This window comes from Macaca thibetana, chromosome 6 (genome assembly GCF_024542745.1).
Source record: "Macaca thibetana thibetana isolate TM-01 chromosome 6, ASM2454274v1, whole genome shotgun sequence".
In the NCBI taxonomy this organism is placed as follows: domain Eukaryota; kingdom Metazoa; phylum Chordata; class Mammalia; order Primates; family Cercopithecidae; genus Macaca; species Macaca thibetana.
In genome coordinates, this window is record NC_065583.1 from 11561836 (window position 1) to 11577804 (window position 15969).

Here is a 15969-nt window from a genome sequence, read left to right on the forward strand (position 1 = left end):
AGCATTAGGAGATATACCTAATGTAAATGACAAGTTAATGGGTGCAGCACACCAACATGGCACGTGTATACATATGTTACAAACCTGCACGTTGTGCACATGTACCCTAGAACTTAAAATGTAATTTAAAAGAAAGACAGAGAGAGAGAGAAAAGAAAAGAAAGCTTGGTGCTAGAAAGCTTTTTGCTTCAAATAACAGAAGGCCTGCCTAGAAGTGGTTTAAGCAGTGAGTTCATTTATTCTCCCACATTACAAGAACTCTGAGCCATGAAAGTTCCAGAATATCCCTTCCATCTTTCTGATCCTTTGCACATTGGTGTGGTCTTGGCTCACCCCCTCATGGTTGCAATGGGGCAGCTGCAGCTTCCAGCATCACATCCCCATGTCAGTGTCTGGCATGGGAAGGTTGTTGGGAAAGAAACAAAGAAGGTTGTTTGTTTCCATGAATAAATTACATGCCCATGTGTAAGGAAGCCTGGGCAAGACAGTGTCTACCATTTTCAGCCTCTAAGATGGAAAGCGAGTTCTGCCTGCAAGGAAGACATGCTTTGCGTTGCGGGAGGGTGGCTGCTGGTTGGTTAACCAGATGTACCTGCCACAGCTGACAAACAGGAGTCTATCACCCACTCCTCCAATATAGCTCTGCTGCCGCCTCTCGCGTGGGACATGGAGTGATGGAAGCAAGGGAAGCTCCTGCTGGGGTCACAGGTCCCAGCAGTGGCTTGTTCTCCATTCTCCCCACTTGCCCCTCATCCTAGGCTGCCCAATTCTTTCTTGTCCCTAATCTGTGTGAAGATGGGAGTGCACGCAGGGATGATCTCTTACCGCAAAGACAAAACATCCATAACATGCCAGGTCCTGAGCTGAACACCTAATCTTTTGTCTCATTCATCTTCACTACAATTCCCATTTTACAGGTGAGGAAGCTGAGGCTTGGAGAAGGGAAGGGACTGGCTCAAGGTCACAGAGTAAGGGAAGAAACTGGGGTTGGGACTCAGTTGTTGACTCCAGAGCCTGCCCTCTCAGAAGTTATTATTGAATCACCTTCACTTAAACGCTCTGGGCTCCAATTCTAGAACCAATGAGCTGGAGCCCTAATTTTCATTCTGCCAGCATCTCCTTGGCTCAAGACCACCCCTTCTTTCCCCACCTGGCCTGGCCTCAGCTGGTCCCTAATCTAGGCTCTGTCACTTGCCTGACTCCTTCTCTCCTACTAGTTATTTCTTTGTATGTGTCTGTGTGTGGTGGGGAGTGGGGCTAAATGGGAGTCACATCCACCTGCCACCTTCAGGAGAGCTCTCTCCGGACAACTTAGACCCACAGCCTCCCCAAGGTCCTGCTCTGCTCCCAGGCAGGCCTTAAAAGGTACGCAGGCAATCAGACCCGATCTTGGAACCACCAGTGTGGAAAATCCAGGGGAACAAATCCTGTTGACTCTGGGCAGGTGCAGCTGTCACCATCCCCAGCCCCAGGTTCTGACTGGCTGGCCCCTCAGGCTCAGGGACAGGCAGGGGAGGGCAAGGGTGCTTGCTGCGGGAGGACGAGGAAACAGGGTGCTGTGTGCCCTCAATGGCCATCGCCATGCCGGCCCCAGCAGCCCCTCTGCTGGAATGAACCTGTTCCCCACCATGGAGGGAAAACCCACTGAACAGAGTGAGGTTGCACCTGCCAAATAAACACAGTGAACCTTCTTGTCAGTGTTCCCTAAAATAAAGTCAGATGCTCCCAGTCTCCAGGGTCTTGTTCTTTGGGAAGTGATCCCCTCCACTAACTAGTTCCTATAAGAAAAATCCGACTCAGAGGAGAGCTGTGAGGCACATAGCAAATAATCTACTGTATCCTGTCCATCTCGTGTGCACATCCCTGCCTCAGGATGTAAAATGCCCATATAGGAAGGGCATTCATCTTCCTCTTACAGTGGAGAACCCCTTGAAGTTGAGCATAGAAATCCTTCTCCCCACAAATATTTCTGGAGCCCCTGCAGTGGGCTCAGGATGTCATCCCTAGCTTAGAGCACTGCACAGGCCTGCACCACGCTCCACCCATCTATCCATTTATTCATCTGTCCACCCAGTGAGTGCTTGCTGAGTGCTGGCTGTGTGCATCCCATGCTGCACACTGAGGGTCCAGGGACCAAGGCATCCCTGCCTGCACAGGATGTACTATGCAGTTGAAGAGACAAACAGGGCAGCTCATGATCAGGGAGCTAAGAGCCTGGAGTGAGGCTTATCCCCAGCTCTGCCTGAGCTTAGAGTTTAACCGGGCTTTGCATCATTTCAATGCTTTCAGGAGCAGAGGATGCTCTCAGAAAACACCCAAGGCAGGGAGTGATCAGATTTGTGTTTTGGGAAAACCACCTTGGACTTGAGAGGGTGGGTTGGAGGCAGACTTTGTCTGAGAGGCTGATCCAGAGGTGAGACACGGCGGCCTGAACCGAGGTAGAAGAGGAGGGGGAGGGGCAATGGAGGGGATGGATTTGAACAATAATCAAGAGGTATCGCCAATAGGACTGAGTGAGAGATAAGGTGAGGGTGGTGAGGAAGACAGAGGGTCAAGGGTGATGCCCACATTTCTGAGTTGGGCAGTTTGGTGGACATTGGCGCCCTTTGCTGATGAGAAAAGGGATCCTGACAGAGGGGGTTGACTCACCAGGTCATTCTCAAGTCAGTGGAACTGGAGGAGAGTTCAAACTTCTTCCCGAGGTACTCCCGTCCCAGGAGACGATGGCCTTGGTATGCCCATGGGAGAGGGCTCCTGTGGGTTTGAGAGAGGGGAAAGGTGGTTTTCAGTCAAGGGTTCTCAACCCAGGGGCCATTTGTCAGTGTCTGGAGTCATTTTTGGTCATTGTGACTCTGGGGGTTGGGGGAGGTCATGGCATCTAGTGGCAGAGGCAGGAATACAGCTAGACACCCTACAGGGCACAAGACAGCCGCCCACAGCCAAGAACCATCTGGTCCACAAGGTCAGTTGTGCTCAGGCTGAGAAACTAACAGGCCTCAGGGAAGCTGAACAGTGAAGATGAGTCGTGACAGCTGTGGAACCAGATGCTCGCATTCAAATCTCAGCTCTACTGATTAGTAGGTGTCTGATCATGGGCAAGTTACCTGCCACTTAAAGGAGCCCACGCAGGTCCTGGTGTATAAGAGGTTGGCATTTAGTAAATCGTAGGGGGTCTCCAAGCTCGTCCATGAATCAGCTCCAATGGCCACACCCTGGGAGTGTGTGGAAGCTTACCTGCAAGCCCTGGATACTGGGTCAGAAACCTTTATGTAGTCATTATGATCAGAGTTGCCATCATGGGGCTTTTAAGAAGGCAAGGCACCGTGCAGTGTTTCACATGTATTGACTCATGTTACCTTCAGAAACGCTGCCAAGTAGGGCTTTTATTTCTAAATAGGGGGAATAAATGGGGGAAACAGAGACTCAGAGAGGTTGAGAGTGTGCTAGGCACTGGGAATACATGGAAGAATAAAGCTCATCTGTGTTCTCCGGGACTTCAGTCTAGTTAAGGAGACAGGAAGATAAACCAATACTACTAACATGACAACAGTAAGTGTCATTTCCACTCAGCCTCGTCTGACATGTATTCAACAAATAACTGATAAGTATCTACGACAGGCCAGGCCCTGTCTTGGTCGCCTGAGTTCCTGCCCTCGAGTAGTTCAGTCTAGTGGGCGAGACAGATTATAGGATGCCCAAGCGATGCATGCCCACCAGCAGCTGTGTGGCTTTGCATTTCCCAAGCACCAGGTTCTTACAGGCTTTGGCTCATTTAATCTTAAAATGTATCATGATGAGACATTATTGCTAGGCTCATTTTGTGGTTTGGGAACTGAGGTTGTAAAAGATTAAGTAACTTGCCCAAAGTCTTAAAACTGGTTTTTGGCAGAGCCGAGTTTGGACCCCTGAGCTTTCATACGCCAGTGCTCAAGGTCTTAACCCCTCCAGTGGATGCCTGCCCTGTTCTGCTGGGAGCCCCTGCTCATGCTGCACCCAGCGGCTCGTCTGCCACCTGAAGTCTGTTTGCTCCAGATATCCCTTTGAACTTCATCCTTCTGGAATTGACTGGCAATCAGCCCTGTGCCTGCTTAACATTGAGGAGAGGAGCTGTTGCAAGGTGCAAAGGCGGTGAGATCCTAAGAGATGGCAGCCAGAAGCTTGCTCCTGTGGGGCCCAGATGCATGGTAGACATCTCCCGGTGCACCTCCTACCCATCCAGACAGGATGTCCTTGCACTGATGTGATCTTCAATGAGGAAAATGGGGTTCAATCTGTTCTCTGAGAGAGGCTGTGTGAACCAAAACAAAAGGAAGAGGAAATTCGAAATGACAGTTTCATAAAAGGTGCTCTCTGCAGGAATCCAGGGAGGCTAATTTGCCTTACCCAGTTTCCGTTTTCAAATGTCCTTCAATGAAATTCAGTCAAATGGACCCAGGGAACTCATCTTTTAACAAAATACAGACCAGGGGTTCCCACTGTCCTGGAAACAGACCCCAGGGCCACATACAAGTTGTTGCTGGGCACCAGCATCCCAGCCGAAGCCCCAGTGTTGCCTGCACATGGAAGAACTGTAAGTCCTGCACATTTTTGTTCAACTGTCTTTGGATTCTGTTCATTCCACAAACATTTATTGAGCATCTCTCAGATGCAAGGCACTCTACAGCAAACTAAAGACACAATGGTGAGGCAAGGTGGTGTCTGTCCTCAGGGGACACACTGAATGGAAGCTATTTTCAGGGCTCCTGTTACTCTGGGGGCTTGGTCTCTTGCCTCCAGCAATAGGCAGTGCTTTTAGAGAAGCTAAAGAACGGATACACCTAGCTAGGACATGGAATGTTCTAGAATGAGAGTGTCAGGCAGGTCTCTACATTCAGCTGTTGGGTTCCCACGAGGACTCTCAGAATTGGTAGCCATTGGCCAGACAGGATCTTCACTAGTGGAGTTGGAGAAGTTCTTTCAGTGAAGAAAAATGGTCAGGCTGATATCATGAAGACTGACGGAAACTTGGGAAACTTGGCACACTCTGATATCAATATGAGCTCTACAAATCATGGATGAAATACAGAGTTTTAAATGGGGCTGGAGCTGAGTTGCCTCCCAATCATTCATTCCTTCACTCATTCATTCAAAAAATGTGTTGTATGCCTGGCACCATGCCAACTGCTTGACATGGGCTATCTGAAGCTGCAGAACATCTCATGAGGTGGTGTTATTAGTGCCACATTGTACAGATATGGAAACTGAAGCCCAGAGAGAGGAAGGAAGTTACCCAAGGTTGCACAGCCAGAAAGTGGTACTGAGCAAAATTAGGTCAAACCTTGACTCTGCCACCTTCGGCGGTGTGACCTTGGAATAAGATAACTTTACAGAGTCTTGTTTTTTGCTTTTTCTGTGCAAATTGGCTATAATGATCTTTACCCCAACGCTGCTATGAGGCTTAAATAAGATAATGTTCCCAAAGGACCTGGTCTACAGATACCCCTAGTACACTTTAATTCTCCTTCCCTCTTCTGTCTCCAAGGGATTTGAGCTGCAGCTCCCTCTAGAATCAGGTGGGTTTGCTCTATCTCTGAGAATTGGCCCTCAGACCTCAGCCCACCCATTCCTGGCCTTCTGGGGGCATCTGGAACAGCTGCTCAGAGAGCACTGGACAGGTCCGGTTCCCTGGTGGGTGAGCTCCAGGCGTGCTGCCCTGCAGAACAGTGTGTGGGAAGGGCGGAGGCTTCCCTCAGCTGAGAATGTAAGGACTCAGCAGCTCTAGTTCCCATATCTCTGTGCCTGGGCACTGCTGCCAGAAACTAGCAAGGCAATACCTGTTTTAAATGTAAGTTCATCAAGATTAGGGGGGAAAAAAGTGGAAATTCTGCCTAAGTGCTAGCACGTAAAAGGGCCTGCTTTTCCTACGTGGAGCCCCGTGAGCTGGTTTTCTTGGAAAAGCTAGTGTCAGTCAGAGACCTGACTTGGCCAGCAAGGGGTCCAATGGGCCCCTAACTACTGGGGTCTCAGTGTCCCAATGTCAGTCAGGAGGTGGGGTGGGGACGGATGCCTTGGGTGACGGGGGGAAAGCTCCCTGGGCCCTTTTGGGCTAGAAGACTCAGAAACCCAGTTTGCAGGGTAGGAATCAGATAAAAGGTTAAGAGATGAAGTCAGGAGGTAAAAAATTTCCTGTGACTTTGCACTGTCTCTTGCCAAGTGTTGCACTGGATGCTTTAATAAAAGCATTACCTCCAATCCTTGCAGCATCCCTATAAAAGAAGAGTGTGGATTATGACATAAACTACACCTGATAAAAGTTATTAGCTCTGTGATGGGACTGGCAGAAGGGTGAGAGAAGAAGGGTACCATGGCCACCATTTAATGAGGACTTTGCTCTCAAGATTGTTATTACCAGGCCATTTTATAAATGAGGAAACTGAGGCTTAGAGAGAGAGATCACACAGCTAGTAGGCAGAACTAGGTTTGAAACCAGGCTAGCATGAGGAGTTTAGAGTGAGATAGGGATGAGATGAGGCCCTTGAACTGAGGCCTGGAGATAAGGTGAAAAGGTAGGACAGCTACAAGGGGAGGTGGCTTGGACTGGGTTGGCAGCAGCGTTGGAGTATTGCTGTCAGATTATGGGTCTATCATGAAGGTGTAGTGAACACCTTTGAGAATGTGATGGAAGCTAGCAACCATCTCCCCAAAAACTGCACCCTCCACACTCCCATGACCTGCTGCATACAATCTCAGGGTGGTTATGGACCTCTCTAGAGCCAGTCTTGGTTTCCACATGCAAGACGCTCATGACTTTAGGAGTTTTATATTGCGTGGGTGCAGTGCAGCGTGAGTCCTGGCCCATCACTTTTTATGCCCAGCTGTGCTCACAATGTATGCCTATTGGCCCCTCTCCCTTCCCTTCCCCTTGCACTGCCCCTTATCTTCCTGCTGGGACATGCTTGGATGGGAAGGCAGAGCCACTGGAGGTGCCTAGGGTTTCTCAGTTCTCCTTGATCCCCGCTTGGGACACTGCCTCAGTGAGCCGAAATGGCCCAGTGTAGATTCTGCTGTCATGAGCAGCACCCTGGCAGCTCCTCCTGCTACGGGCACTGCACACACTCGTGGGCCAGCTCAGGTTACAGAAATGGAAGTGAGTAATGTAGAACTGGCATGTACCAGGAACCCAATAAAAGTGTGCAGAATCTGCACATACTTTTTTCCATGGTCCTGATAATAGAATGTTGTAGTTATTGGTATATGCCCCGTGCCTTCCCCATTAGACTATAAGATCTTTGAGGACAAAAGATAGCAACCTTACCTTATTTACATTGGAATAAGAGGTGGAAAGAGGGATCGAAGGAAAGAGAAAGTGTGCTGTGGACATCACAGTTTCATTTGGTTCAGGTAGAACCTGTTTTATTAACACATTAACTAAGCTGAGAGAATATGAAATTAGAGCTGAAGATTCTTGGATGCAATCTGGTAGGAGACAGTGATTACAGCACAGTGGGATGGAGAAAGCAAGCATTGACCATATCATTTGAACCCCTGGATCTAGCTGAACCTGAAGCCCCTTCTTGGTTTTGTAAGTCACTGTTTTTTGTTTTATTCTTTTATATTTTCTCCTAATACTAGTGTGTGCAGTATATCTGTCACTTCTAACTAAGAGTGTTGACTACGACAGAAGGGTGGAAGAAGTCAAGTGAACAGGAGGGAGGGAGGGCAGGAGAAAGGGATGTCTCCAATGTGTAGGGGGCACAAGAAAACTTGTGTCAGTTTGGATACAGCAGACTCATCCTAAGACCTCTGCAGCTCCCCTTCTGAGGATCTGGGGCTAGAATGCAGCCTCCAGGGTCAGCCCTAGACGAGGGCTTTAGGGAGAGAGGGAGGCTGAAGGTGGCCTCCAGGAGCTTTGGGCCAACAGAAGCCCTGGGAGGTGGGAGAGGGTTAGTGGAAGCCTGAGCAGCAGCTCCTCGTGTTTACAGTAAACAGAGGCGGGTGGCCCAGCCTTCCCTTGGCCCTCAGAGGGGAGGGGAACAGTTGATGGAAAACTCCTCCTTCCCACCTCCTCTGGGTAATTGAACAGGGGTTGGGTGGTGGGGTGGAGGACACACGGGACTATGAGGTGGTGCAGATTGCACAGTAGGTAAAAATCAACTGAGCTGGAGCGTGGGCTAAAGAAGAAAGCACCCACCCAAAGGCAGGCACTAATGACAACCACAGAGTGGCTGGCAAAAGCCTGCCCCTCCTCCCTTGGCTTTTTTATGTTCTAGGGAAGCCTGACTTCCATATAAGACAGTGCTACTGTGTTTTCATCTCTTGCTACTCAAAATATGGCATCACTTGGGAGCTCGTAGAAGTGCAGAATCTCAGACATCATCCCACACCTACTAAATCAGAATCTGTCTTAACAAGCTCCAGGGGGTGATTCTTCTGCACGTTCAAGTTTGAGATGCACTGGTATACTCCGACGAATAGCATGAAGTAAGGACAGGTGGTTCTACAGTAACACAAATTGGCCCAGCGTATGTATTTAGATGGGTTATGAAATATTTGGTGTCAAACGCATTTTTTTGCAAATTAGATCTTATTGGAAATCCACCAAAGGATTAACTTGTTAAAACAGAACAACAACAGCCGCAGGAACAAAGAGCATGGAAGTCTCACTTCACAACTTCCTCTAGGAAGTTTATATCTTTAAAATTAAATTTACTTAAATTGAAGCCTGACTGTCATCTAATGTTCCTCACTTGTCATATAGTTTGCATTAGTGGAGCTGTCGTAGTTACAGGAGCCACTGTACTCCCTGCTCCAAGGTGCTCCCAGGACCTTGGTTGTCCTGGACTTGGACAAGGTGACATATCCAGTTAGGTGATGTGTGCGAGTCTGGGGAATTCTGAGAATTAGAAGACAGTTCTCCATGGGTCTCCTGTGTCTCTTACCAGCTGGTTGCCTTTGTCTTTTCAAGGATGTTTATGTAAGGAGCAGCCTTGGAAGACAGAGACAGATACCGTGTCTTTCTGCAGAGCAAAGTGCAGATTTGTTTACTATCCAGAATGTCTCCCTCTGGGGTAAAGGTCAGATAGGCTTACTGCTCGGTGTAAAATATTTGCGTTCTCTCATCTTGGTAACCTCTCCTGGAACACACTACCCTCTGTTACCTATATGTGCAAAGTTACCTGGCCCTTTTCACTTCATTCTGTGGAAATTGGGGCAAGGGAAACTGACATAAATATGAACTCATGCTACTTGCTATGCTTTGAATAATTGTCTTTTGTCTCTGACCCAAGAGTCTTGTATCTTCTGACAACATCCGTGAGACTGAAGTAGATAAAATTATTAGCATGAAAGCAGAGTAAAATCTTAAATCCTTCACAATTCTTGACACTAAAGTCTTTTGGTTCATGGAATTAAATATATAACCACTACTCGGAAGACCAGACTCGATCCCCTCACTAAGAAGGCTAAAGAAGCTGTCATGGGAGTAAAGAGTAGAAAAGCAAGGAGTCTGGAGCCAGATGGCCTTGGTCAGAAATCTGGCTCCTGACTTAAGGTGGTGTTTCAGCCTCACTGAGCCTCAGTGTCCTCATCAGTAAAACCGGGCTAAAAATTATTCCTGCTTTATAGGACTGTGGTGAAGAGTAAGTGAGATAATGAGATAAGATTAAAGAGTAAGTGATCTACAAATGCCAGGTGGTGTTGTTGCTATTGTCATGATCATTTGTAAACCTCTAGTCAGTCATTCCCGTAGAGGCAGTTACTGAGGGTGCATGGAACTGCGGACAGTGGCCCTTGACCGTCAAGATCCATTCAGACCAGCTGTGAGACATCACCCACTGTGACCCCGGTAGGTGGTTCAAGGTTATAGTAAACCACGTCACCTCTGTGCTAGGTGTTCTCTGTAGGTCCCTTGCCCCCATTTTTACCATACGTATTAGTCATCTCAGCTCCAGAACAAAATACCATAGACTGGGTGGCTTAAACAACAGCCATTCATCTTCTCACATTTCTGGAGGCTGGAAGTCTGAGATCAGGGTGCCAGCATGATCGGGTTCCTGGCTCATGGTGCCCTCTCATGGTGCCCTCATATGACAGAGAGAGCACGCACTAGTGTCTCTCTTCTCATTAGGGCACTAATCCCCACCTCATGACCTCAACTAAACCCAGTTATCATCCAAAGGTCTCACCTCCAAATACCATCACACTGGAGGTTAGGGCTTCAACCCACGAATCTGGGGGACACCATTCAGTCCACAATATTATCTCTGCTTCCCCATCCTGCTCAAGCCCCAGGAGGCCGGCTTCCTTGGACTGCACCATCAGGATCCTTTCCCTCTGGCTTCTGGCTGGGTCCAGCCAACTGGTGGCACCAAAAGGAGCTTGAAGGGCCAAAGGAGAAAGAGTTTGGTGCATTTATTATCTCAGGATTTTCTAGGCCACAGGTTGGTGGTAGCTGTGCTTCACCATTCAAGGCCACAGTTGTGGCACTGCAGGTCTATTCTACCGCTACAGACCTGGCTCGGTTCAGGTGATCACCCCCTCCTCTGCCCATTCTGGCCCCGGGAGTGGCAATGGCATCACACAATAAACAACCTGGGTGCTTTCTTACCTTTCTTGGTGTCTGTCCTTAAGCCTGGTCCAGACTTTAGTAAGTAGGCCATTACGTTTTCCTGAGTGAACTCTTCTGAGTCTGCCATCTGTTTTTGGCCAGGACTCTATGCAAAGGAGCCTCCAAGTGCCCTCATCACAGCCTAAGCCCAGAGAGACAGGCATTTACAATCCTGAAAGGGTCCGGGCACAGCTGGGCAATACTGGAGCAATGCAAGCCTCCCTTCTTTACCGTTGGCAGTGGTTCTCAAATATTTTGGTTTCAGGATCCCTTTACATTCTTAGAAATTATTGAGGTTCTCAAATAGTTATTAAGTGACTTACATGAATCCCTAGCTACTATATAGGAATAAAATTGATAAATTTTAAAATATGAATTTATTCATATGAAAAACAATAAACATGATACATGTTAAGACAGTATTTTATGAAAAATAACCTGATTTTTCTGAAACAAAACAATAACATTGTTTTACATTTTGCAAATCTTTTTAAACATGTGGCTTACTGGAGGGTAGCTGGATTCTCATTGGCATCTGCATTCAATCTATTGTAATATGTTGCTTTGGTTGCAGTATATGAGGAAATATGAGTGCTGCTGCACTGAGTTATTTTGAAACATTGCCTTTGTATAATATATTTTTGAAAATAGTTAAGAATACCCCTAATGTCATCAGGAGATTTTAAGTACAAGCTCACAGTGGCAGAAATAAGTTTTCCAAAATTCTATATATATTGCATAAAAGCTCTAATTTTGTCAATGCAACACATTCTGTCAGGTTTTCTTGAGTTGACAAATTTATTTTGTTTCATTTTCAAGAATATGTCTGGAATACTCAAGACTGAAAAACTATAGTCATCTGCCAGTTGTTCTTTCAAAGTAAAAATGATGCTCCGCTGAAAGTAGTAGCAAGTTCAGCTTGCAACTGAAGTCATGGCAAATGTACTTTGCCTACAGCCAAGCCAAGTATGCAGCGAAACCTCATATGCAGCATGAGTGCTTTATGCACACTTCCTGTTTCATTACACAGAGTATTAAAAACATATGAACTCCAACTGCTTCGTCAAGGGCATTCTAGAGTGAAACTAGCTTTTTGTCCCATTCAGGTGAATGGTGAAGAATACAGTGAACACTAGTGCAGTTTGGTGTCACCACCTCCATTCCTGCTAAGAGTTGGCAGTTTTACCTTTCATTACTTTTGCACTATTAGTACAAATGTCAGTACAGAAAAAAAAAAAAAAAAAAGAAAACCTTATAATTATCAAAATAATTTTGATCCTACAGATCCCCTGCAAAGGTCTTGGTGCCCCCAGAGGTCCTAGAACAACATTTTGAAAACAACTGCTGTACAGTATAGAATATGAAGTAATAGGGAGTGTTGAGCTCCCTTTTTTTTTTTAAATTTTTTTTTTTTTTTTGCCCAAAGACCTTTTCTAATCTGAAACTCACTTGAGCCTCTGGAATTTAAGCTGTATGAGAGCAGGAAGTCTTCCCTCTCAGAATTTATTAGTGCTTGCATGTGAAATGCCAAAAAATTTTATTGACTTAGAAAGAGGATTTAAATTCAATATAAACCAAGAAATGATATGTGCTTCTGATTTTTTTAAAGGCTAAGTATCAGTTAAATGTATGTAACAATGCTTAATGAAAACAGTACCTCTGAGCCCCAGTTTTTTTCATCTGCAAAATGGACTTGATTTAATCCACTGCTTATCACAATTTTCCATTGAAGAACTTTAAGGAGCAAAGGGAAATGAATGAATATTTCTTGGGGGAGCCAGGAGTAATCTGTATCCAACCTATTTTCTTTTTTTGTTGGAGTACATGTGATAATCTAATACATTCATATAATTTGTAAAGGACAAATCAGTGTATTTGGGATATCCATTAGCTTGAATATTTGTCTTCTTTAAATGCCAGAAACATCCCCAACCTATTTGCTGAAATCGCTTGTATTTTAATTTCCATAATTTTGGGTACCATGTAATTCTAATCCACAAAATATCAGTGTTTACTTTAATAGAGAGCAATGTTTTAAAATTACTTAGCAACAGCAAGTTTTAAAAGATCGATGCTCTATTTATCCAGATGCAAAGTTGGGTCTCAAAGGTTATGGTATGTGAATTTAAGTAATAGTCCTGAGTTTTGATGTTGGTTCTGCCACTTCCTCTTTGTATGACCTTGGGCAAGCCTTTTGAGTCTCAGTGTCCTCACTTCAAAAAATGAGAATAATGGGGATCACAATTACAATAGTAAAACTATAATCTATAAAACATAGTGCCTCCAGGCTGCGCACGGTGGCTCACACCTGTAATCCCAGCACTTTAAAAGGCCGAGGCAGGCAGATCACCTAAGGTCAGGAGTTCAAGACCAGCCCGGCCAACATGGCGAAACCCCATCTTTACTAAAAATGCAAAAATTAGCTAGGTGTGGTGGCATATGCCTGTAGTCCTAGCTACTCGGGAGGCTGAGGCAGGAGAATTGCTTGAACCTGGGAAGTGGAGGTTGCAGTGAGCCGAGATTGTGCCACAGCTCTCCAGTCTGGATGACAGAGCAAGACTCTGTCTCAACAACAACAACGACAACAACAATAACAATAAAAATAGTGCTTTCAACATGGCGAAACCCCGCCTCTACTAAAAATACAAAAATTAGCTGGGCATGGTGGTGTGTGCCTATAGTCCCAGCTACTCCAGAGGCTAAGGCAGGAGAGTCTCTCAAACCCAGGGGGTGGATGTTGCAGTGAACCAAGATCACACTACTGCACTCTGGCCTGGCGACAGAGCGAGACTCCATCTCAAAAAAAAGAAAAAAAAAAAATAGTGCTTCCAACTCCACAGGTAGAATTCCCAAGAGAAAAAGACAGAAATGTACCTCTGAGTGTGTACAGAAGTTTTAAGTGCCGTGAAGTCATCTCATCCCTGGCTCCCTACCAAAACTTTTGGATTCTCAGAGCCGGAAGCACCCAGAGATTTTCGCACAGTGTTGCTGGTACCCTAGGATTCCTTAGAGATGTGTCAGAGTCCTAGTGAGCTGTGTTAGAGAAGAAAATTATTCTGACACATTAACATGGTAAGGAAGACTTAAATGCAGCAAAGACAGAGGGATTTCTAGTCAATGAGCAGAGTGAGGGGGTCATTGAATGGAAAATTATTAAGAGGAGACATCAGGGATAGGGGATTCTTGCTAAACCAACTTAACAGAATTTCTGCTGAAGGCAGGCCAAAGACTTAAACATCAAAGATGGGGAATGAGGAATTTGAACAGATAGTGAAGGTGTTCAAATAGCAAGCATATGGAGATTCTTGGAAAACTGACTTAGCAGGATTTTTGCTACAGTTGGACCAGGAAGGCCAAAGACAAGGCCTAAGGATGAGGCCTGGTCTAAAAGAGGGCACAGAAGAGCCTGTTTGAAGTTTGGTCAAGGACAGAGTTTTAATTGGCTTGGCTTGGGCACCTCTTCTCCCCACCTCCCATTCCTATGCACCTGATCAGCTCTGTTTGTATCTGTTTTAATTTGAATTCATGGTTCTACATTGAGTAAATAGAGAGATGTTCCATGTTCATAGAAAGAGCGTCTCAATATTGTCGAAATATCAGTTATTTCCAACTTGATCTATAGATTCAATGCAATCCCAAACAAAATTTCAGCAAGTTGGCCAGGCGCGGTGGCTCACGCCTGTAATTGCAGCACTTTGGGAGGCTGAAGCAGGTGGATCACCTGAGGTCAGCAGTTCAAGACCAGCCTGGCCAATATGGTGAAACCTCGTCTCTACTTGAAAAAAAAAAAAAAAAAAAAAATACATGGGCATGGTGAAAAAAAAAATAAAAAAAAAAACATGGGCGTGGTGTTGGGCACCTGTAATCTAAGCTATTTGGGAGGCTGAGGCAGGAGAATTGCTTGAACCCAGGAGGTAGAGGTTGCACTGAGCCAAGATTGCGCCATTGCACTCCAGCCTGGGTAATAAGAGCAAAACTCCATCTTACAAAAAAAAAAAAAAAAAAATCAGCAAGTTATTTTTCAGGTATCAGCAAACTGATTTTAAAGTTTATATGGAGAAGCAAAAGGCCCAGATTAGCCAACACAATATTAAAGGAGAAGAGCAAATTCAGATAACTAATACTATCCAACTTCAAGCTTACTAAAAAGGATCATAACATTGTGTATTGGTGAAGGCATAGACAAATAGATCAATGGAACTGAAAAGGGGATCACAGAAATAAACTCACACAAATATAGCCAACTGGTCTTTGACAAAGGAGCACAGGTAATACAAGGGAGAAAAGATAGGCTTGTCAACAAATGGTGCTATAAAAATGGATATTCACATGTAAGATAATAATAATAATAATCTAGATGCACACCTTATACTCTCCACAAAAATTAACTCAACCTTGTTCATAAACCTAAATGTTAAATGCAAAACAATAAAACTCCTAGAAAATAACATAGAAGAAAATCTAGATGACATTGAGTTTGGTGATAACTTTTTAGATATAACACCAAGGGCTCGTGGTGGGGACTGCATGGCTATCTATAGGAAGCAACTGTTATTCAGGGGCTCAAAATGCAGGCCTGGTCTTTCCAGATCTTCTGGATATGCCTAGATGCTTTTCAAGCAGAAGCAGGAAATCTCTTTTGTTATGTCAAACCCCTTCATTTTTGAATGATGACAATTCATTAAATGTATTTAAAAGACCATATGGGTCAAAGGCAGTGGGGGGCCACCGTAACGCCTCAATGTGCCTTCTTCTGAAAAGTAGAAAGGATTTATGAATTATGCTATAGAGATAAATGAAAACTCTTGAAGATTATGACAGTCCCAGTAAGTGAGGAGTCTTTGGTCCAAAGCAAACTCTGGCTTTTCCTTCTCCAAAACTAATGTTCAAAAACATTGAAACAAATTTAGTAACTGGGTATGCCCGAGGGGATAGATTTCAATATTCAGGCTACATCAGGCTACAAACTAGGCTTTGATCTAGACAGAAACAGGAAGAGCTTGAGAAAAGTCAAGTGAAAGTTAAGAGGCCTTTAGTTTAGGGTAGAATTAAAGCTGAACAGCAAAGGATCGAATGCTGAGGATTTCCCACTCAAACCAAAGCCAAGGGGTGAGAAATGGCAAACAATAGCAAGTCAGTCTCTGGAAGTACTGAGAAAAGTCCATAGAAATGAACCCATCAAAGAAACTTGAACATTAAGAAGAAAAGCTGGGTTGGTGTAGCCCCTAATTTAGCCAAGCAACTCCAGCAAAGCTCTAACCCACCTCATCCTGGCTCTAGGGGAGGAAGGTTCAAATCCCAGCTCCTCTATCTGGTAGCTGTTGTGATCTATGGCAGTGTTTGAATCTCACTGAACTCTGGTCTCTAGCAGACAAAACAGGAAA

General features: G+C 45.3%; 1 long non-coding RNA gene across 1 annotated transcript; it reads right to left on the reverse strand.

The window, feature by feature from the left end:
- Positions 1 to 224: 224 nt before the first annotated feature.
- On the reverse strand, positions 225 to 3204 carry LOC126957457 (uncharacterized). Its single transcript, XR_007726776.1, has 3 exons — positions 3105 to 3204; positions 2650 to 2754; positions 225 to 392 (listed from the first exon to the last, which is right to left on the reverse strand). It is a non-coding gene; the product is annotated as an uncharacterized LOC126957457 (long non-coding RNA).
- Positions 3205 to 15969: the final 12765 nt, after the last annotated feature.